Source organism: Streptopelia decaocto (genome assembly GCF_964273445.1).
Source record: "Streptopelia decaocto genome assembly, chromosome: 1".
Lineage (NCBI taxonomy): Eukaryota > Metazoa > Chordata > Aves > Columbiformes > Columbidae > Streptopelia > Streptopelia decaocto.
This window is the reverse complement of record NC_138663.1, coordinates 58,002,573-58,023,990: the sequence shown is the minus strand read 5'-3', so window position 1 is coordinate 58,023,990 and position 21,418 is coordinate 58,002,573. Positions and strand designations below refer to the sequence as shown.

Here is a 21,418-nt window from a genome sequence, read left to right as displayed (position 1 = left end):
TCTGAGGTTGATGCTGACTGAGATTCGTACTTCAGCAGTGAGTTTCAGGGATAGCTGAAGGCTGATCACACACTCCACAGATGTCAGCTGGGGGTGGCTCTAGTCAGATGCCTACCCCAAAAACAGAACACTTAAGTCTGAGATGCTTTGGGATCCAGCCAGTCTTGTAGTCCTCTTTCTTTCTCCTCTCCCCTCATTTATCTCATGCTCCTATAAAAATCATTCAGGCAACCATACAGATGAAGTGACCAATTATCATAAAACCACCCTGAAAAAACATTTGAAATTATAAAGGATCTTCTGTTATAATCAGTAAAGGATTTGTATTGCAGCTTAATGCTGTCAATGCGGGAAAGTAACAAGAGAACCTGCAGTTATCAAGTGGGCAGATTGTCTGAGTTCAGTTATTGATTTTTACTTTGTTCAGAAAAATATCAGTTTATTACTGGGGTTACAGAAGAAATCAGTTAGCCTTACAGAGGAAAAAAAAAAAAGCTTATTTCCAGAGACAGGACAGCTTAGTTTAAAATTCACTAAAGAGGTTTAAGAACTCTTAATCATCATCTATGCTCTTCCTTCAATTGTATGTCTTCTTGTGGGAAGATGATGTTCTTTTACTGATAATATCAAATATTGGTTCAGCCAAAAAGTAACATGGAATTTCAGAAGTGCAGGTGGGGAAAGAAGAATTCCAAGTAGTGTATAGTTTTTAATCTTGTTAGAGAAGTTAATTTGAAACTTTTAGCTGGCTCCCATTCTTTGAGCATCTCTTAGATAACTTTATCTTTTGCTTTTTGAGAAACCTGAAGTATTTTCTCATTCCAACTGACCTACTGTATTCAGAGAGCTAATGGTAAAATGTGCTACCATATTCTTAAGGTTCTTTGAAAAATTGTGATCGCTTGTGCCACTCAAGATTTGCTACTACGAGCCTCAATATACGTACAGCTATCAGTATTTTGAGCTCTCGTAATTTTTATTTTGATTCATGCCCTTTAAATATTTTCCCAAGGTCACTTGGGCACTTGTGCACTGTATTTTCTGAATGGTCTGTGCTTTTAGTCCTTACTGAACATTTGGCTTCCTATAGAAATACCTGCAGAAGAAAACAGAAAACACAACTGACAATACAAGATAAAATGATCAGTGGGTCAAACCGTGAAATGTGGTACTTTCTTTATGACTCCAAATCTTAAAAATAAAGATTGAAAATCTCAGCATTAGATACAGCTTAAGCACTATTTATGGACTTTCAATTCCTGAAGCCAGGAATAGTTGCTGGAATTCTACAGCCTGATTCTATCAGGCTAGGATTAATTCCTCTGGCATTAGTGAACATTATGGGGAAAAAAAAAAAAAAAAAAAAAAAAAGAAAGAAAGAAAGAAAATACTAAGAAATTACAAGCAAAATTTTTGCACCCTATTCTCTCAAAAAACACAAACGAAATACGAAGCACATCCCCTATTATATGTCAACAAGAAATCCATCTGGAAAGTCTTACCTTCCAGATGCCTTCTTCTCCCATTTCATTGCCCTGCTAATCTCTGCAACTACCCCTAGGGGGAAAACAAAGCACTGCACAATGTACTGCCAGGCTAACATTTTAAAGGATGGACAATGCAAAAGGTAACATACTCTGACAAGAGTCTTTTTCAATATTACAGTCTTACGAAGCAGAAAAACAGCAGTGGATCAATTTGAATAACACTGAACGCAAAACATGTATAAAAATAAATCTTAAAAAATCGTATCTCACATGGAAATAATAGTAAAGAAGTCCATCCGCAAAAAATAAAAATCACAACTCTACATGGAAGCCTACCAACCTCTCCCCCTCAAACAGTCAAAGTTTAATCACATGAATGTGGTCAAAACTTCAAACAACTGTAATTTTTTTAACACAAAAATCTGAAGTCAGTTAAACCAAACTACTACTACAGTGGTTTAGAAAAGTCCACAAAATGTTCTCCCCAGGCTTCAGTATGATGGCAAGGCTTCATCTTGCCAGGAGTCACCTGTACACTAAAGAACCTTGCAAGACTCTCAGTGAAGAAAGAGGGAGTAATTTTATTAAGTTATAGGTGGTTTGAACAGATTTGTAAATGAAGTTCTTTAAACCTTAAAGTCGGATTTCCTAGCCAGTCACGTGAAATGCTCGGGCTTTGAGTATTTGGACCCTTCTGGCTCAGAGAGAACCTTCCCAAGAAGTTAACAAAGTTCTCACAATAAACAGGTCTACCAAGCACCTGACAAAGGATTAGTTGTACTGCTATCAGCTCCTTTTGTTTGGTTGGTTTTAAGTGTGATTGAATTTACATGGCACCTCTTTCCAACCTTAAGGTGCATTATAACAGTACAAACAAGCAAAGAGCTGATTTAAAATGTAAACAGTAATAACATACTTCTGGTACATAAATGCAAAAGGACACTCATCAAGGAATCAAAAGAAAAGTATTTTGTTTTACATGGTTGCCATTCTCTCTGTTTTACTATTTTCCATACTCAAAAAACCCTTCTGAAGCCAGCAGCATGCAACTTGCACAACACAACATTGTGTCCCCAGCATCCTCCCACTTCAGCTTTACAAACTTTTTTGCTTATGAGCTGCTGAAAGTATGAAAATCTGGACAGATATAGGCAAAACAAGTGGATACAGAAAACAAAGCAGTAAGAATTCATAGTGGTTTACCCCATTAGGGCAGGAACACATTACACATCAACACTTGCTTAAACTAAGCACCCAACAGCCAACTTAACTGTTTCTTGGACATTACTCCAGAATTCCCAGAGCTATTAGACCCAATTCAAATGAGTACAATCCTCTAGTTCCTTGTTGTTAGCAAAATAATTAAAGGCTTTATCTTTGCTGTAAATTGTAGCATTACTTGGGGTTGTTTTCAGAACACACTATTTCTTTCCAATCAGAAATGTTACCTAAAAAACTCTTTGCACCAGCGAGTACGTAACAAGTAAAATCATTGCAGCAAGTTCACATAACAAAATCAAACATATGAGATCAAACTCCTTTTATCATCCCATCTTGCAAGCATCACATATACACATGTTCCAAGAAGTGAAGCAATACATGTATCATGCATCCTTGGAAAAATACTCTAAACTGGAAAGCTACTCTAAGTTACTATGAATTTCTGCACACCACCAATTTTTCTTCCAGACACAGATTTCATTTATTCCTCCAGATATATAATTTGAGTCATAATTCCTATCTGTAAATATACAAAGTCTGAAATTTTAAAAATAAAGCCATTTCAGTTTTCACAACATGATCATAATCTTGAGAGGGTCTTAACTGAAAAACTTCCTCCTTTGCACAGCATTCAGATTACTCAAAAGACAGAATATATATCCACGAAACCTTACAAAAAGAAGAGCATTTCTGACTTCTATGAAGAATATAAACCAAAGTCCCCTGCATTTTTTTTTAAGTTGTAAGTAATCGTTATTAATTTAGAGATGCTGTATTTCAGCAGAGCTAGAGAAGACAGGTTCATTTGCCGTGGTAACATTTACTACAGAAATATTTTTATTTGCTATAGCATCACTCTCTATTGCACAAGTAGCTATCTCGTAAAGCAGCACTACTTGCATTTCTCACCACTGTAACTTCGTCTCATAGGTTTTTCCAAAGATCTCTGTTCATGAAGTGTTTGTCAAAATGCACTCACGCGTAGCACCAGGCAGAGAAAAGATGAGAGACAGATGCTTCTGCATGTTAGTGGGCGGGATAGGAACGAAGCTGGGGAAGCAGCTTTGCATCCAATCCATTATAGCTATTTTCCTTTTAACCATCTAACAGCAACTCACAAATTCACCCGAAACGCGCTAAATCCTCTGAACTTACGAAATGATGCATTATTGAAGCCACAGCAGGGAAGCCAGCTCAGTTTAGAGGACATAAAAGACTAGCTCTGGAACAACTTTTTTCATTACAAGGTTATGGATAAAAACAAAGGTAACATTTTGATGTACCAAGAAGATGCAGAGTCACAGAAGCTGCAAGGTAAAAGCTCTATTTGTATTTCTTTCCAGAAGAAATTCCTTTCCAGAAAAAAAAATCCTCTCAGATAGCTCTAAAACAGCCAAGTAGATCAGCAATGGCTTAATCTCTTAGTTCCCTGCTCCAGCATGTTTCCTTTCTTCCATATGTGCTCTCTTTAGCTGCTTAAGTCCACGGCTCTTGAAATAACCTAGCTGTGATCTGAAACTCACTTCCATCCTTCCCTTATAGATTCTATCACTGCAATATTTGCTACTCTAAAAACTGACGCTGCAGTAAAGTTTGCAAGGTAAAGAAATAAATTCTATCTTTCCCTTTTTTTCCCTCTGGTTTAGATTGCTTATTTTAATATAGTCCTTTACTGTTTGCATCATTTGTTGAAAGCACACAAATACATGAGTTCTGCCAACCTATATTCACATTATTACTAACCGCACATATAGACACTGCAGGTACAGCATATGCGTTCCTTACTAGTGTTCCATATATCAAAGTACAAAATGGAAGATACTTCTATGTAGTATCACCATGGGACAGAATTAAGTGAGCAGAAAGTCCTTATCTAGCTTTATCTAAGCTATTGAAGGTGAAATCAGAGGTGAAATGCATACAGCAAGAATGACTAAACTCATAAATGGTTCAAAATTATTTGGTTTATTACATGAATACAAGAGACTACAATCATACTGAAGAGGTTACTATCAAATCTCTTCAGTGGTAAAGCCTTCTGTCAAAGGGGACAAATAAAAACAAGTGCATAAATCGCAAGGAGATGTGGCTTAAGGCCATTATCCCAGAGGATTACAGACCATTTTCTTCATCCTCCCTCTTTGCTTTCAGTACCTCCATCTTTGTTTTAATATTGTATCTATTATTACCAGTACTATCTGGACACCAGAGCCCCCTGTAGTTATGAATGGCGAACAGAAAAACCTTCTTGCTTGTTAAGAGAGAATCTAGGGTGTGCTTTAAAGGTGCATTCAGTAACCTTAGGATAACAGTGTGTTTTTAATGAGTCCTGCCAGTCTTGTCCAACTGTGTAATGCTTTAATTATTGAGGACTATACTGGGCATTACGGACCATGGTTGCCAGGCACCACCAAAGACCCATGGTTTTGCTGTGCTAACCATGGCGCAAATTCCTAATGAAGAAACTATGCCTGTTCCAAGGTAGTCTCACAATCCAAATGTATGATTAAGGAAATCAAGCGGCTAAACCAGTAAATATAGCTAAAGCATAGAAGAAGCAGGGCCAGTCTAGCAAGCAGTGGTCACCACACATTTTGGGGACGCAACAAGGGAGTAATCACCCTCAAAATAACACCACCACTTTCACTGACAATATCTAGAACATTCATCACAGACTACAGTGTGTAAACATCTCATAGCCTAACTCAAAATGAAGACTACACTTAAGGAAAATTGCTCAATTAGTACAAATCAGGACTGTACGTAGTACAAACTAGGACTTTAACTTGGACTCCAGATAAAATAAGAAATCGATGTTCTGTGCAACTCTAAGCAGATAATTAAGAGATTTCATCAAGTAACCCACAAATCTTATACATGCCATCATGCCATCTCACCTCTGTTCAAATTACAGACATCACTACAGACACACATAAACTTCTCAATTTCTAAGAACACTTTTCAGTTTCACTGAAAAGTTTCACTTTTTTTCATGCATAAAGAAAAAAAATTCCCAAACACCTAGCTTACCATCAACTTTTTTTTTTTTCAGTCAGCAACTGCAAACATTTGGTCTCAAGGCAGCTTCTCTTTCCCAGAGACACACACACATTTGATCCAAAATGTGGACCAAAACTGGATTAGTAAAAAAATGCAGTTTCAAACTGAAAGGTTGGGTCCAAAAACTAGAAGGAAAACCCAAAGTGAGAGAGTCAGTGAGGAGGTGGTGGAGAAACACAAACATGCTGTTCTAATCTACTAATACAAGAATGTGAATACTGTTTATAAAACCAGAATGCTTTTCTTCCTGACTGCTAAGCCACTATTTTCTTAAAGATGGGAAAGAAAGAAATCGGTTTAAAATCTTCAGTCGTAAATTTCTGCTTCAAAATTATGGTGCTTTTCAGCGAGGCAGTTGCTGACTCAAGTAAAAAGCTTAGCAAAGCTGAGCAGTAATTAAGAGATTTCATTTACAACACAATTTCATACTTGTACAGGGGGAAATGTGCTTCTTATGACATGAAATTTCCCATAATACTGAAAAAATGCATGGAGATAGCCTTCCATTTGTCCCGTAGTAAGCCATCACTTCTTATGGTAAGTAAATATGCACTTGAATAAAGATAACTATTGAAGGCAAAACTTAAGAGGTAATGAATACCACTCAGAACTGAAGAAAAACAGTTCTTGGAGCTTTTTAGGATCACATATTCAAGTCCTGTTCCAAAATCCAAGTCAACAGGCATCATGCCATTACATTCCTATATAGTTGGAGCAAGCCTCAATGGCTCTGCAATACAATTTCCTAAATTGTATTTACAGAAATTAGACCTGTATCAGTTTACGCTTGATTTTAAATCAGTGGTTTCAGTTTGTGAACCCCTGAATGTTTTACAGATGCACATGCAGATGGAAAAATAATGTATATGAGTCTGCATTTCCTAGTCAATCAAGACAATTTTGCAGGAGTTAATGATCTTAAAGATGAGAATTTCGACTATGTAACATGGCACAATTACCTTCACCTCAATGAAGAGGATTCCAGAACTTCTTCCTCCAATCTGTAGTTGAACAATAGCAAGAAATTATGCACTAACTGTGACAAGCCTGGGTAGAGGATCTCTCCTTTATCTGAGTATTTAGTATTAAAAAAAAAAAAAATATCTAAGAATCCAAAATTTCAGTTGGTCTGTTAGTTACAAACATGCAGGGAGAAGAAGAATTAAACACTACAAGTTTGACAGTACCTTGGACAATCAGTGATGTCTAGAGAGATAAATTAAATGCACTGAGCACATCCCAATCTGTATTCTAGAAATAACATGTAATCTCAGATACACTTCTATGCCAGCCCCTAGCAAAGCAGCTTCTAGAATACAGATCCTCGTCTGCATCAAAAAGCTACTCCTGAACCACCGAATCAGAGCAAAACCTCACATATCTGTATTTGTGTTCTGCCAGCAAAACAAGTAAGCCCAAAATTCTTAAAATCACAGCATCCCCTCCAGTTTTCACACTAAGTATAAGCCATGACAAGAACATCTTGAACGAAAATTAGTTCTAAATGAAAGTAAGAATACTTAGCGCCTTTCTGGTGCATTTCATCATTCAAAACACTTTGCAAATATTATAATGTGCCAAGGCATAAAAGAATCATTGTTTCATTGCAAGAAAGCAAGAAAAGGGGATGGAGAATTTGGTAGCAAAACGGATGGCTGGCTGGCTGATACCTTAGTTCTGTATACTGTGGTTTCATTCTCATCTTGGTGACACATCAAAACAGGTTCTGCAGAGCAAGAACGGCAAAGAAATACTACATTACTGTATACTGAGAGATCCTGGTAGGCCTGCGTTGCTTTCAACACTAATAGCTTTTCAACTGAAATTCCTGTTACTTTTCTTAAATAAAGACTGCAATTTTTTTTTATTCTATGCCACTATAAGAAAAGCTTTTATACCCTTATTGAGAATAAAGTGTTTTTCCTTTGCAGTTCTTATTACTGAACTTCCAAAGGCATACAAGCCTAGAAGAGTCAAGATGCCAGATATAAAGCTGTAATTTGTTTAAGTTTGTCCATTATATGTCCTGCTGAATTTCATTTTCATTTGTTAGAGTGCTTTGTGGCTCTTGAGCCACAGCAACAGGAAAGACTTATGCAAAAAGATTCATTGTGAAACATTACCTGCTACTGAATTCATGTTCATTTGGGGTATCTAACACTACAAAGATAAATCAATGCTGGGATCTCTACTGAGAACCCCATGGCATCCAGAAGCATCAGTGCATGCTTGCTAGCATTCCACCACAGCAAACACTGGTAGCTGATGGATGGCAAGCCCATCCCAAAGAGCAGGACTCAGACAGACCCTCACCTATATGGGTTAGTACCTCACATACTCCACTTGTAGCAGGACTGCTTTCAATGAGACAGCTTATAGGAAAAGTAAAGCAAGAACAGCGAAGTTTTTCACTTCGGTATTTAATGCTCAGCTCATTAAGGGCCTGGCTTGAAGCCCTGTGAACCTGGCAGAAACATTCCCACTGGGGTTTTCAGTAGGGTCTTGAAAAATTAGGGGCTTGAACTTGATAGAGAAAGAAACAAAAGTTAGTTAAAAGAGCAAGGAGTACAGGTTTCATGTCCTCACATTGTTCAGCCTTGTTTAGCAGGCTTGGTTACTAGGAGGAATTTGCACTGGGTTACCACAGTCAACTCAGATAAGAATTCCGGTAAGGAAAAATACAAGGGGGAAGTTGGCGGCCAGGTCAACATTTGACAGGAATATCTAACTGAAAACATTAGAGAGTTTTACCTAACAACCTCCTTGGCTGAAAGCACAGAGGATTCAAAAACAGACCTGAGATAACCCGAACAATTAGAGAGTGATTTCTCACTACAAAGATTCAAGTCGGCATTACAAATGGCTCCTGAAAATGCTTCTCACTCTTAATAATGTTATCTCTGGCCTGCTAGAATACTAGTGCTCAATCCACTAAAACTTCACAAGAAATTCCATTTTGCTCTGATTAATCAAAGATACCAAGTCCTAAAAATGACAGCTGTACCTGACTCAAAACAAACCAAATAGAACAAGTTCTTGATGATCAAAAAAGTTGTGATACAAACTCAGATATGCATGGTGAATACAGGTAAAGAAAAAGACACAAAACCACAAGGGAATCTGGATTTCTTGCTGTCTGTAATGAATGACTCAGTTCCTGCCATGTTAGATACATTTCACCTTCTTAAATTACCATCATGTGGCAGGTGCAGTGGGATTTGTCTCCATCCTGCTAAAGATTTCTGTTTGGTTAGTCCAAAAAATTGGTGTTATACACTATTGTAAGATTTTATTTTAGCACTTTCAAGTCAAATATAAAAATGTACTTAAAATACCACAATAATTAAAAAGCAATGTAACCTGACAGAGAAAAACAGTTATGTCCCAGAACCACAGTGAATTTTTTCAGAACTGTCCCATGTTGCTGATTCCAATGGATCACAAGACTACAGCTTTCATCTTTTCCGAAGACATTTAACAAAACCATCAATAAATAAGACAGTATTATTCAAATAACAAATTATTGAGATTAAAAGTACAATCTAAAAAAATTTTCAAAAACGAAAGTACAAACTATCAGTTTTCAAACACTTCAGCTCACTCTTACTTCTGTAATTTGTAAGCTCTTTTGGGCAGGAATGGTTTCCCACTTTGGGAATTTCTGACACCCTGGCTATGTTGGCTGACAGTGTGAAGAGTGACTGCTGATTGACATAACTTGGCTAGCAGAAGCTGCCACAGTAGTCACAGTGATATTGGCAAAAACAGTAATTTTATCTGAATTGCTTCCATCATTTGTGGGTTTCTTCTTTTTTCTATGAATAAATACGAGGAGAATAAACACAAGGAATTACAGAATCATGGGCAGCTGCACAGGTACAATCTTGTTGAGATGACACAGACATGGTGGCATGGCTAGTACAACGAGAGTGATGCAATGGAGAAATACTGGCTTTTTAGGAAGGACATGTGGGAAAGACAAGGAGATGGAGTCACCCTTTATATGAGAGAGCAGCTGGAATGCATGGAGCTTTGCCTGGGCATGGATGATGAGCTGAAAGCTTATGGGTAAAGATTAAAGACCTGACCGGTATGAGTGACATTGAAGTGGACATCTGCTATAGGCCGCCTGACCAGGAAAAACAAGTGGATGAGGTCCTCTACAGACAGGTAGAAGCAATATCACATTTACAGGAGCTGGTCCTTGTGACTTAAACCACGCTGATGCCTGCAGCGAGGACAACACAACTGAACAGAAGCAATACAGGAGGTTCCTTGAGAGCACAGATGACAAATTCCTGACCCAAGTGACAAAGGAGCCAGCAATTAGAGGTGCTCTGCTGGATCTCATACTTACAAACAAGGAAAGGCTCCCTGGGGATGTGAGGGTTAAATGCAGCCTTGAGTTATAGTGACCATGGTGGTGCTCAGGATCCTGAGAGGAGGCAGAAGGGCAAAAAGCAAGATCACAGCCCTGGACTTCAGGAGAACAGACTTTGGCCTCTTCAGGGATCTTCTTGCAAGAATACTATGGGACAGGGCCTTGGAGAGAAGGGGGGCGATCCAAGAAGTTGGTTGATACTCAAGGATCACCTCCTCCAAGCTCACAGTTCATCCCAATGAGCAAGTAGTTAGGCAAAATTCCCAGGAGGCCTACATGGATGAACAAGGAGATCCTGGCAAACTCAAACATAGAAAGAAAGTATACAGAAGGTGGAAGCAGGGACAGGTAACCTGTGAGGAATACAGAGATGCTGCCTGAGCAGTCAGGAAAGCTAGAACCCACCTGGAGCTGAAACTGGTGAGGGATGTAAAAACATCAATATCTGAAGGAAGAATGTAAAGAAGATGGAGTCAGATCCTTCTCAGTGGTGTTCAGTGACAGGAAAAGAGGCAATGAAACACAGGATGTTCCCTCTGAACCTCAGGAAACTTTTGGGTTTTTTTACTGTAACAGTGATTGAGTGGCACAGGTTGCCCAGAGAGGTTGTGGAGCCTCCTCTTTGGAGATTTTCAAAAGCCACCTGGACATAGTCCTGGAGAATCTGCTCTAGGTGACCCTGCTTGAGCAAGGGGGGTGGACCAAATGACCTCCAGAGGTCCCTTCCAACCTCAACCATTCTGTGATTCTGTGAAAGCCCTGCTGTGTCAGAAAAGTTCCAGCCACGCATTAGTGTTTATATTGCTGCTTTATATCAGCCTTCCTATTCCATAAAGTACCCTTAAGGTACACAGAGTCTGTATGTTTGTGCTTCACCCAGCATGAAGGGAGCCCTCTCTCAACCACGGCCTCTAGGCATTTTAGTAGCATGAATAAATAACTGTTTTCTACACTACAGCTGCAATTCCACTGTTTCAAACAGAAAAGTCAAGATGTTTTCCCAAATCATATTACCTTCATACATAGCAACTCAAAATATGAAAGCGTGGCAGAAAGGGAAAAGAAAGAAGAAAAAAACAACATTAAAAAATCGAACTCAGGCCTTTCTCAACATACCAACGTCCAACACAGCACAAACACTGAGGAACAAAAGCAAAACACAGAAAATAAAATACGCTGTAAAATTAATTATTTCAGAGAATTCTTGATGCTAACTGCAGGTCCAGTAATCTTTATAACTGATACAGAATATGATATTTTTTGGTCTGAGAGCAGAAAGGGAAGAACATCAGCTATGAAAAACTGGAAGAGCTTTGGGACAAAAAAGGACATCTGAAAATTTTGTTCTGTATCACACTACACCACCTCCAGACACCTGTTAAATATGGATTTACCTCAGCACTGTTTCTCATCTCTCTCTGCTCTCTTCCCCCTTAAAAAATGTGCACAGCAGCACAGTGGGATCCATGCCATGTGAATAAGGCAATAGCCTCCTATTCAGACAGATCCTGTGCCTGCCCCTGCTTATCACTGGCCAGAACTGATATAAAATGAAAATACAACATTTTTAACTCAAATAGCATGTGCCAATAGTTCAGTGGAGACTCTCGTCTCCTTAATGTTCCTTTATAGGGACTTCTGCTAAATGGCAGTAGCCTGTGACAGCTTCCCTCTCCAGGTTCTGGGCATCACCTGGCCATAGATAAACTCCATGGATTTAAAGAACCTTAACCTACAACCTTTAAAGATCAAGATATATTTGTTTGCTCCTTCAAGCATTCTCCAATTTCCTTCTCCTTTAAATGCTGTACCACTTTCTATTCTTGAGAAGTAAAACACACTCTTTTCTTCTTTTGGTCACAACACTGCCCCTAAATCAAAGAGTATCTGTAAATTCTACTGTGATAAGTTTATTTAGTCATTTATTCACTTGTCATTTAACTTTTTGTTTAAGATGCACATACATTCTGCATATTTACATTAAAATAGTTGTTATATGCTGAGTATCATCAGTGACTTGGTTTTATCATCTAAGGCACAACTATATTAAGCAATAGTTCTTGCTAAAGACAGTGGTGTTTTCATGTGCTTAAGGCACAGGACAGTGACTCTTTCAAGAAACCTGAGTTCTGCTCTTTGCTTTTTGACTAACCACTTGGCCAATTTTGCTCAAATCACTTCACCTGCAATGGATCAGTTTATTTTCCTCACTCTAACTGGCTCTGTAAAGCATCACGGAACCCACGGATTTATTTCCACAACATGCCTAAGACTAGAGCATTGCTAAAGTTATTCTGCATATGAAAAATAACTGTCATCCATTTCAGTTCCTTATATACTAGTGGCACAACATCATTATTTTTGCTCATCCTGATGAAGAAAATATGTTAAGAACATTTTCTTCCCAGCCCATTCACCAACTGTGCACAGTTATTCACACTGCGATTGTAACATAAATAAAAATCTAAGCTTCTTGAACAGTAATTTGGCATGTTTCCAATATATCATGCAGCCTGATATACCTCCGGCACCAGGTGTGAGCACTGGTGTGTGAGCAGTGGACACTGGCAGTATGAAGAAGTAGAGATTTTACATTCAGCTGCCCCAGTGGAGCATGCAAAAGCAAGGGGCATGGCTTTGGGTACCTGCAGTAGAGAAGTTCCTTTTTCCTAGGTTTCCCGTAGCAGAGACTTGGACGTGGATTCCAGAAATTCTTCAATAAGCTAAGGCAGTCTATTCTCTAACATGCAGTAACTTAAGCCACTGCTAGTATACTCTCATCTTCACATCTGAGGTCTGAGAGCACCTATGGAAGGATGCGAATTTATTCTCCTACACACCCATTCTAAACTGCAAGATGATTGCTGGACAATGCATGTAAGACAGCTACATCTGAAATATTCTCAGCTTATACATGCATATTATTACTCTCTGAGGTAATAGCACGGCCCAAATTATTGGTCTGGTTGCATTCTGAATAGTTGTCTGAAAAACTTCACAGAAAATCAACAACATCAAATACAAAACCCTCCCTTTCCTGCCCATCACCAAATGGTTTGTTTCAGCCACTAGCAAGTCCTTTCTTCCAGTGGACTCAGCATTTTTTTCTGTTTTTCGCCATTTGTAGCGTCGTGCATTTTGTCAGCATAAATCTCAATGAAAGAAAACAACACCCCAAACTAAAAGCTTCTACCATTTCTTTAAACTGATCATTTTTTGCTCTGTGTAACTTAACATCAACAAGCAATTTTCCAAGCACTAAAAATTGTTTACGACATCATCACCTACTGATTTCAACTACTTGGAAGAGTCACTGAAGAGGAACAGTCTTCTCATAAATGTAGTTGATATTAAAGAGCTCTGGAAGACCAAGATCAAGGACACAAGTTATAAAATATTCCAATAATAAAAAATTCCAATAAGAACATTAAAAGTCCACCTTTACAGGGACCTCATTCTTCAGTGCTCCATTTCTCTACTTCGACAAAAGAGCATTTAGTTGCATGTACACTCAACACTGAAGAATCAAAAAATACAGATGATCGTACCCTTTTAAAGCAGTACAAACTGTTTTAGGTTATTTAAGAATTCTCAAGCATGCCAGCCAATATTTTATCTTAGAAGACTTGTCTTACATGAATGATAACCTCCTTATGTTTAAATCTGAGTCACACTCTAGAACCAGTCTTATGATTGAAAAAAGATGAGACTACAGAATTTAACTGCTGCTTGCAGAGCCTCAGAGTTAGTGTCAGTTCATTTTCTATAAAAAAACAGGAAGCCTAAGACTCCCTTCTGTTAGAAGATAAATGAAAGCTAATATTCTGGTGAGAATCATGATCTAAAGAAGATATATTTGGGGATTTAATAACGCAAGAATGATTTGCTTTCATTTCTTATGTCTATCCAGTGGCATACACCTTTCTAGTACCTTCAACCTGAAAAATATTGAATTAAGCAGATTCATACATTGAGATCCAGTAATATCTGAGCAGAAAATTCCATTTACAGTATTGATTAGCAGCAGCAGTAACTGGAGACAGAAGGGGCACCAATTACCAAGGAAATTTAGTCCTGAGGCAACTGAGGTTCAGCGGTACAGCAAGGGAGTCAGAGAGAGGAGAAAAGTGAAACCCAGCCAGAAGGAGCTGGTCTGAGAAGCCTAAATATTAGCTGGAAGCTTCATCTTGTCTTAGAAGTTCACAATTCTTGCCCCCCCCATTTCACCATTCAATAACATTTTTTATTCCAGTATGAGAAGCATTCTTTTCTCCAAATAGACAAATTAATTGTCAACTCCCTAAAGAGGTACAAAAGTCCATGTGGAAATTTTAAGAAAAAGTTTCGTACTGAAAATAAAGAATTTAACTGTGCAATTCCCTTCCTTCACTTCTTTGCACTTTCTCTCGTCTTCCTCTCCCTAAAACAAAATAAACAAAATCCTTCATTCTTTTTCTCTGTATTTAAATGAAGATTGCTCAGTTACACAGTTTTTTAGTTTTCTTCTGGTCGTAAGTCTTAGCTGTCAAATGCCTACCAGGAGATAAAATCCAAAAGCTAATGATGCAACTGAAATGATGGCATTTTGCATGTAAATACCACACTCTAGGATAAACCTTAGAGGAACTGTTGAAAGCTCCAGCGGAAAGCACAAACTCAACTTCCCTGTAAGTTTTTAAGTAGCAGAAAAATTCTGGTGAAGGAAACGGGGAGACACCTAAAAAGTTGAGGTATTTTGCTGAATGTATGTTCTCTTGTAGAAGAATGTGAAAGCAAGTTTAAACTGATACGGGTGTTGTCCTTCTAATTCAAAAAGCTACGGTTCTGGTGTTAGCACTGCTACTTGCAGTTCTGCCAAACAACAGCAGAACAGAATCTGTTATGACTTCTGTCATTTTCAGAGATACCTGGGAAAACAGCCACTGTTAATTGATATGACCCTTGACTACCTGCCCCTCAAGCAGCATGCAGAGGGCTTGAGTCAACATGTGCAACTATCCCCTGTAGACACAAAATTGACATAGACATGGAGTAATAGAAATGACTCATCAACACTAAAAAACGCATGGGAGAAGAGTAGAGTGGTGGTGGCATCTCTCTCCTCATAACACTGGTCAACAGATTGGAGGCTTAAGGACAAGGAACTCTTTCCTTGAAGTGTCATCTATTTATTTTTATTATTTTCCAGCATACCTACCTTATGTGGAGGTTAGTGAGGAAGACTGCATTCTGCCTGCACCATCTGAGATTCCCAGCTTCCTCCATCATCAGGCTTATGTGATTAGATCTGGCTTTTTGTAATAGCATTGGACAGACATTGCTGAGGTTCTTCTTGACAACTATAAGTGCAGTTTCTTCCCAGTTAAGTCCATTGTTGTGGAAATAGTAACTATATCCCAGAAAGAACAGTGATATGGACACTTTCTGTAAGCACTGTTAGATCAGACCTGATCTGATCTGCACATTGAAACAGGTAATGAAATTGTAGACAGTTTGCTTCTAATTCTGACACAGATGGCATTTAAACAAGGATACCAGTCTTGGCAGTTTTAGTTCAAAATCAGTGCCAAGGCCAGGATAATCCTTTCTAGCAATTTTCTCCTTGACTTTTGAGCCACCGAGTTCCATCTAAATAGAATTCGTTATCTACTACTCCCCTTCTACAGCCATGCATTGAACAAGCTTTGACAAGACACAGGACAGACCTTCAAATACTGAGCCAAGTGACACCAAAGTGAGTCAAGAATCCCCACAAGCTACAAAGCTTATTTCTTAACCTGTATCTTCAGGTGGGTGTACCACAAGGAATAGACAATTAGTGATCCAAAATTAAAAAAAAAAAAAAAAAGAAAAAAAGGAAGAGTAAAATTACCTTCCTTTATGGTAGTTCTGACTCTCCAGCTCTTAAATTATTCCAAGTGTGGGATAATGAACAATGATTGTTTTTTAAAGCTAGCACTCACTACAAAAATGAAGATGAGCCAAACCCAGACAACCAACAGAACAAAAAGAGTGCATGTGCTCATATATGTTTCCTTACACAAAACTACTTTTCAGAAAGTTCTTTAGCCACAGAATTAGGCAAATAACCAATGCACCTAACTCTGGAGGAAGTGGGAAAAAAAAAACTTACAAAGAAATGTAAACCTGCATTGGCCATTATGTCCTTTTCTCACATAAGTCTTTATCTTAATGTTATCAGTGCACATAGATCATAAGAAAAATAGACCAGAAATCTCATACCCTTAGATTTCTTTTGTTTTATTCTAATGCCAATGATTAAAGTTTTCCATCAAAACTGGCAAGAGCTCATACACATAAGCTTTCATAAAAGTCAGGAAAATTAAGAAAAAAAAAATAAAATGAATGCTGTTGTGGATCTAAACAAGCACTCCACTCAACATCAATAGGAGTTTGCATGTAGATCAAGTTTAGCATATAGTGCAAAGACTTTATAGGCAGGTTATGAATCTTCCTCATTATTAGCCTTCAGTTTATAAACACCAGGCAAAATGGCTTGGGTGTTGTTGGTTTTGTGCGTGCGTGTGTGTGTGTGTGTGTGTGTGTGTTTGTTTTTTTAAGACTGCTCTCGTAAAGACATACATACAAGAAATCAGAGGATGAAAAAGGAGAGTATTCCAGGAAGGGTGTATTGACAACTGATCATTTATTCCAGATGAAAAGAAAAAATACACATTTGAAAAAGAAATAGTCACACAAGTAATAGTTTGGGGAATTGTTCCTTCAAAACCACTATATTTAAGAACACTTCAGTGATGTAAGTGCACCAGTTTTCTAAAACAATTCATTCAGACAGAATACTACTTTTGCTAATATTAAGTTATACACACTGAAATTTCAGCAGATCAGGCCTTTGACAGATCTTAATGTTGTCAACAGGCACGCAGTCATTCACAGCTGCTCTGCACTTTGGCTTTCTGAGGACTGTACTTTGGAATTCCTGTAGACCGAATAGCTGGCACAGGGAATTCAACATATTAGTGCTGTTTTCAGTGCTCCTTCAAAGAAAACCAGTACACATTTCTCCAGGCCTGAGAAAACTTATAATCTTTTTATATCATCTGAACATAGAAGAAAAAAAGTTGTCATGCATATTTCAGATATTTAAAAAAAAGCTTGCTACATACTGCCATCCAAATACCTACAAGCTATGCTTTCCTTACCAGCAACTTAGAAGAGGGTATGTACTTTGAACAGGAAAGATGCAACACACAACATAAATCAAAAATTGTGACAACTAAACATCAACAAGATGGAGAAAAGGAACCTGTTACCATGGTGGGCAATTAAAATACCAAAAAAAAAAAAAAAATCAAAACCAACCTACCAATCCAATTATCCATCAGAGACTCTGCAGTTACTGCGGCTTCTACATGACTTGCAGCGTTGCTGATCAAGGGCCGTCACAGGACACCTAAGCAATAAGAATTTCATATTTCAAACTTGGAACTCTTTATCAGCAATTTGCACTTTTCAAGAAGCCTAGGGATACCTGCTCCACCTTGATCATTTCCCATTAAAAAACTGCCACATAGTGAGGACGTTCAGTGTTGTTTTTTTTGTTAACTTGTTCTGTTCTTATGGTCAAACTAACCTTTGATAACCTACCTCAACATGCAGCAAGGAGCAGAATGACTTTGTTAAAAGATTTCTCCTGCCTTAAACTCATCAGTTGAGTTTATACATGTGATTTTTCTTCTTTGCTTACAGTATAATAATGGAGCTCTATAAGGCGAAGAAAAAAACCTTCATTTCACAGGTCTTGTTACAATAGGCTGTGCATTTTCACCACTGAAAGAGGAAAAAAAAACAACCCAAACTAGTCCCCCTAGTGTACCTTTGCAGTAGGAGTCTAAAGAATACATTGTAAATCACTATCCTATATTTTTGTGTGAAAGTAGCATGTGTTTTTTTTAGTAGAAGAGATAGCCACTTACAGAAACTGCAGGGAAACTAGGCAACCTTTCAATCCATTTATCTAATTTCCCGCTGTTTCTATTTCTGAACAAGTAAAAAAAATGTTATAGAAAGAAAATTAATCTGTATCCAGAAGACTTCATTTAATAAAATGGGCTGACCTGTTGGCAATTGCCAGATCTGGTTTTAATTTATCACTTTGTTTAGCCGGTGCTTTCTGTTCCTTTTTTTTTTTCATAAAAAAAAGCTAACAACGTTTAAAAGACATCTGATTCACTGTCATTTCCATCCTGGCATCCATACCTTCCAGAAGACATAAATGACAATCAGAGCTGTGAAAATGTTTCCCTGTAGTAATTTTAAGAGTGCTACAAAAACCAAGTACAATACATAATACAAAAAAGTAAGACCTTACAACAACTGTTCAGATGCCACCTCAAGCTAATTTTCAGTTTTAAAAAAAGCATGTCGGAGAAAAGTAGGCTTTATTCGCTGTCTAGCAGTATGCCTATTCCAAGTTGAACAAAGCAGAAGACACTGTACTCAGGTGAAAAGCCAAACAAAGATCGCTTCTCTGATGCTCTACAAAGAAGAGAAATCACTTGCTTTCTGAAAACAAAACTGGGCACAGCGGAAGAGCCAGGAATCTCTCCAAAAAGTGTTACATAAGGCATTGCCAAACTTCATGTCACCTCTACAGAGGCCGCAAGTTGCTATTTTTCCTCCCCTGGTGAGCAGGGATTAATGATACAAATGACACAATTCTCGGAGAGGCGGCGATAGCAGACGCCTGCCCAAAGGAGAGCCTCCTGAGCTGAAGGCTTGCTGGGGAGGCTGCAAAGGGATGGAGAAACCACCCTCCCCGCCTCTCCGTCCCAGACAAACTCCAGCTTCGCCCCAAGCCGGCGGGCAGGTCCCGTTCGGGCAGGCTGCCCCCCGGAGCAGGCACGCCGATGGGCAAGGCGCTCCCACCCCACGGCGTGACAGCCCTCCAGCCGTACGGCAGCCGCCGTCTCTCCCCCGCGCAGCCGGCGGTGCTCAGCGGGACGGCGGCCCCGCCGTCCCCGCTCCGCCGCACGGCTGGATCACCCCGCGGAGCGGGAACACGTCCCGGCCGGAGGAAGAGGGCGTGGGGCGCGGTGTAAAGAAGCACCCGGGCGGACTGGCGAGGGGAACGGGGTACGAGCCAGGCGGGGTAACCTCTTTCGGCTGGGGGGAAAAGGGGATGTGCCCCTCGATGCCAGCAGAGCGACGAGCGTGCGTTCGTCTCAGTAGCTCTTCAACTCCAGATCTGATGGCGATTCCACGAGACGAAACCACCAGCCCATCCCTAGCGGACTCGGATGCTCCCTCCCCCGGGCTGCTGGAAGGGAGACACTCACCGATTGTTTCTCACCCTCCCCCGCCCCTCGCCTCTAAAAGCAGCAGCGACCCGACCGGGCACTTACCTTCGCCGGGCGGTTTCCGGGCCGCCGGGACGGGCGCTCAGCGCCCGCCTCTCCGCGCAGGCGAGCGGTCCTTCCCCCTCCTTCGCCCCGGGCGGGCAGCTCCAGCTGCGTCCCCGCAGCCCGGCGCTCCGAAGGTGTCAGCCGGCGGGTCCCAGCCGGGGCGGCACTGGCGGCTCCACTCTCGGCGGGATGAGATGGGAGGAGGTAGGGGAGGGCGGCGGGGAGGTCCCCACTCTTCCCGGGATGCGCCGCCGAGGTGGCTGCCTACTCCTCCGTCCGGCTGTCTCTCTCCAGGGCCTGCCCGCTCCCTGCTCCGCGCTGTCCTGAGGTGCAGCCCGGCGCCGTCCGTCCGTCCCGCTCGCCTTCCCCCGCCCCTCTCCCCGGCGGCGAGCCGCGCGGCGCACAGGCCCCGCCGGCGGCCAGGAGGACCCGGGGGCGACGGGGGATTCCGGCCCGGCCTCCTGTCCTCTCCCCGGGGCCTGGTGCACACTCTCCGCGGGGAGAGGAGGCCCTGCCCCGGCCTGGCAGGCGGCGAGCAGCCCCGAGAACGTCAGTGGCACCGTGGAGCCGGGCACAGAGAGGCTCCCTCCGGCACCGCCGCGGCCGCTGCTACTACTGCCGGCCCGGCCTCAGCGGCCGCTGGGTGCCGCGCTCCGCTCGGGGTCGCTCCGTGCCCGTGCCTCGCGGCCGCCTCCGAGTCTGAGTGCCAGGCTGCCCCCTTCCCCTTCCTTCCTTCCTTCCTTGCCGCCCGCCCCTTCCCCGCTGCCAGCCTTCCCCCGCCGGCTCCCTCCGGTGCCAGGCTGCCCCCTGCGGGTCTCGCTGCCGAGGCTGCCCGCCGCCAGCTCTGCGCCTGGTGGGCCGAGGGGAGGGCGGCCGCCGCTGCCGTTCCGCGGGTGCCGGGAGCGGGATGCCCGCCGCCGCTCTGCCCCGGGCTCAGCGGCAGCTGCAGTGACTGTGTGTCTGTGTCATGTCTGTGCATGGGCGGGCGGAGGCGCGGGGCCGAGGCGGAGCCAGCCCGCTGACACGCCGCCCAGCGACAGGCGCCGAGCGCCCAACCAGCAGCAGCAGCGGCCGCTCTGGTCCGCCCGCCCGCGCCGCGCGGCGCCCCGGGCCGTTACACCTGGGCCCGGGCGGAGGGTTACGGGCCAGACAGGGAGCCCGTTCCGCGGGAGGGGCTGCGAGGGGAGAGCCGGTTCCGCGCCGGGGGGGCCGCCAACGCCACGCCCGCCTCCGCCCGCCTTTCTGTCGTCCCAGCCGCCGGCGATCGCCCGCCTCACGGTGGTACCAAGCGCCGCACCGGAGCGCGCCGGTAAGTGATGGGGGAGCGAGCGGTGGGCGCGGCGGCCCGGCCCTCGCCTCAGGCGCTGGCGGCGGGGTGCCTGTCAGGGAGGCGAAGCGGCGCCCAACCAACACAACTTTGTACCACCGCGTCAGAGATGAGCCCCGCATCTCCTCGCTTACGTGCGGCTTGTGCCCCTGCGTGCCGGGAACTGCACAGAAGTGATAAATGCATTTTTTTTCCCCCCCCCCCGTGCCGTGAGAATAACCGTCAACGCTCTTTTGTAATTTTTGGTCATCATCTTCCTTTCACTTCATCAGCGCTGTGAAATGGATCGTTGCAGTGCATTAGCACGCTAAGAGGACCGTCCGATAAACTGTGGGTGGGTGGAGAGAGTGCCTGAAATTTCGAGGGGAGTGCCAGGAAGAATGAGGGGGGAGCAAAAGTGCAGACAGTCCGATTTTGAAAAGGCGTTGATCCGTTCTTAGAATAGAAGAGGAAGGGAAGTATACACGTGCTTTGAGTAACAATGTAAATAATCAGAAGCAGAAATAATAGGGATAGTATTCCATACTTACTGCTTTCTCTTTACAGAACAGTAAGG

The 21,418-nt window shown here is 41.8% G+C and overlaps 1 protein-coding gene across 2 annotated transcripts in view; it reads right to left on the bottom strand.

Annotated features, from left to right (window-relative positions):
- Window positions 1–20,258, bottom strand: part of LARGE1 (LARGE xylosyl- and glucuronyltransferase 1) — a 286,929-nt gene extending 266,671 nt beyond the window's left edge. For both annotated transcript variants that reach the window (XR_014184896.1, XM_082061421.1), the window contains exons 1-2: window positions 19,536–20,258; window positions 17,498–17,584 (exon numbers count right to left, since the gene is read on the bottom strand). The gene's annotated coding sequence lies outside the window, so the exon portion shown is untranslated. The remainder of the gene's footprint in view (window positions 1–17,497; window positions 17,585–19,535) is intronic.
- Window positions 20,259–21,418: the final 1,160 nt, after the last annotated feature.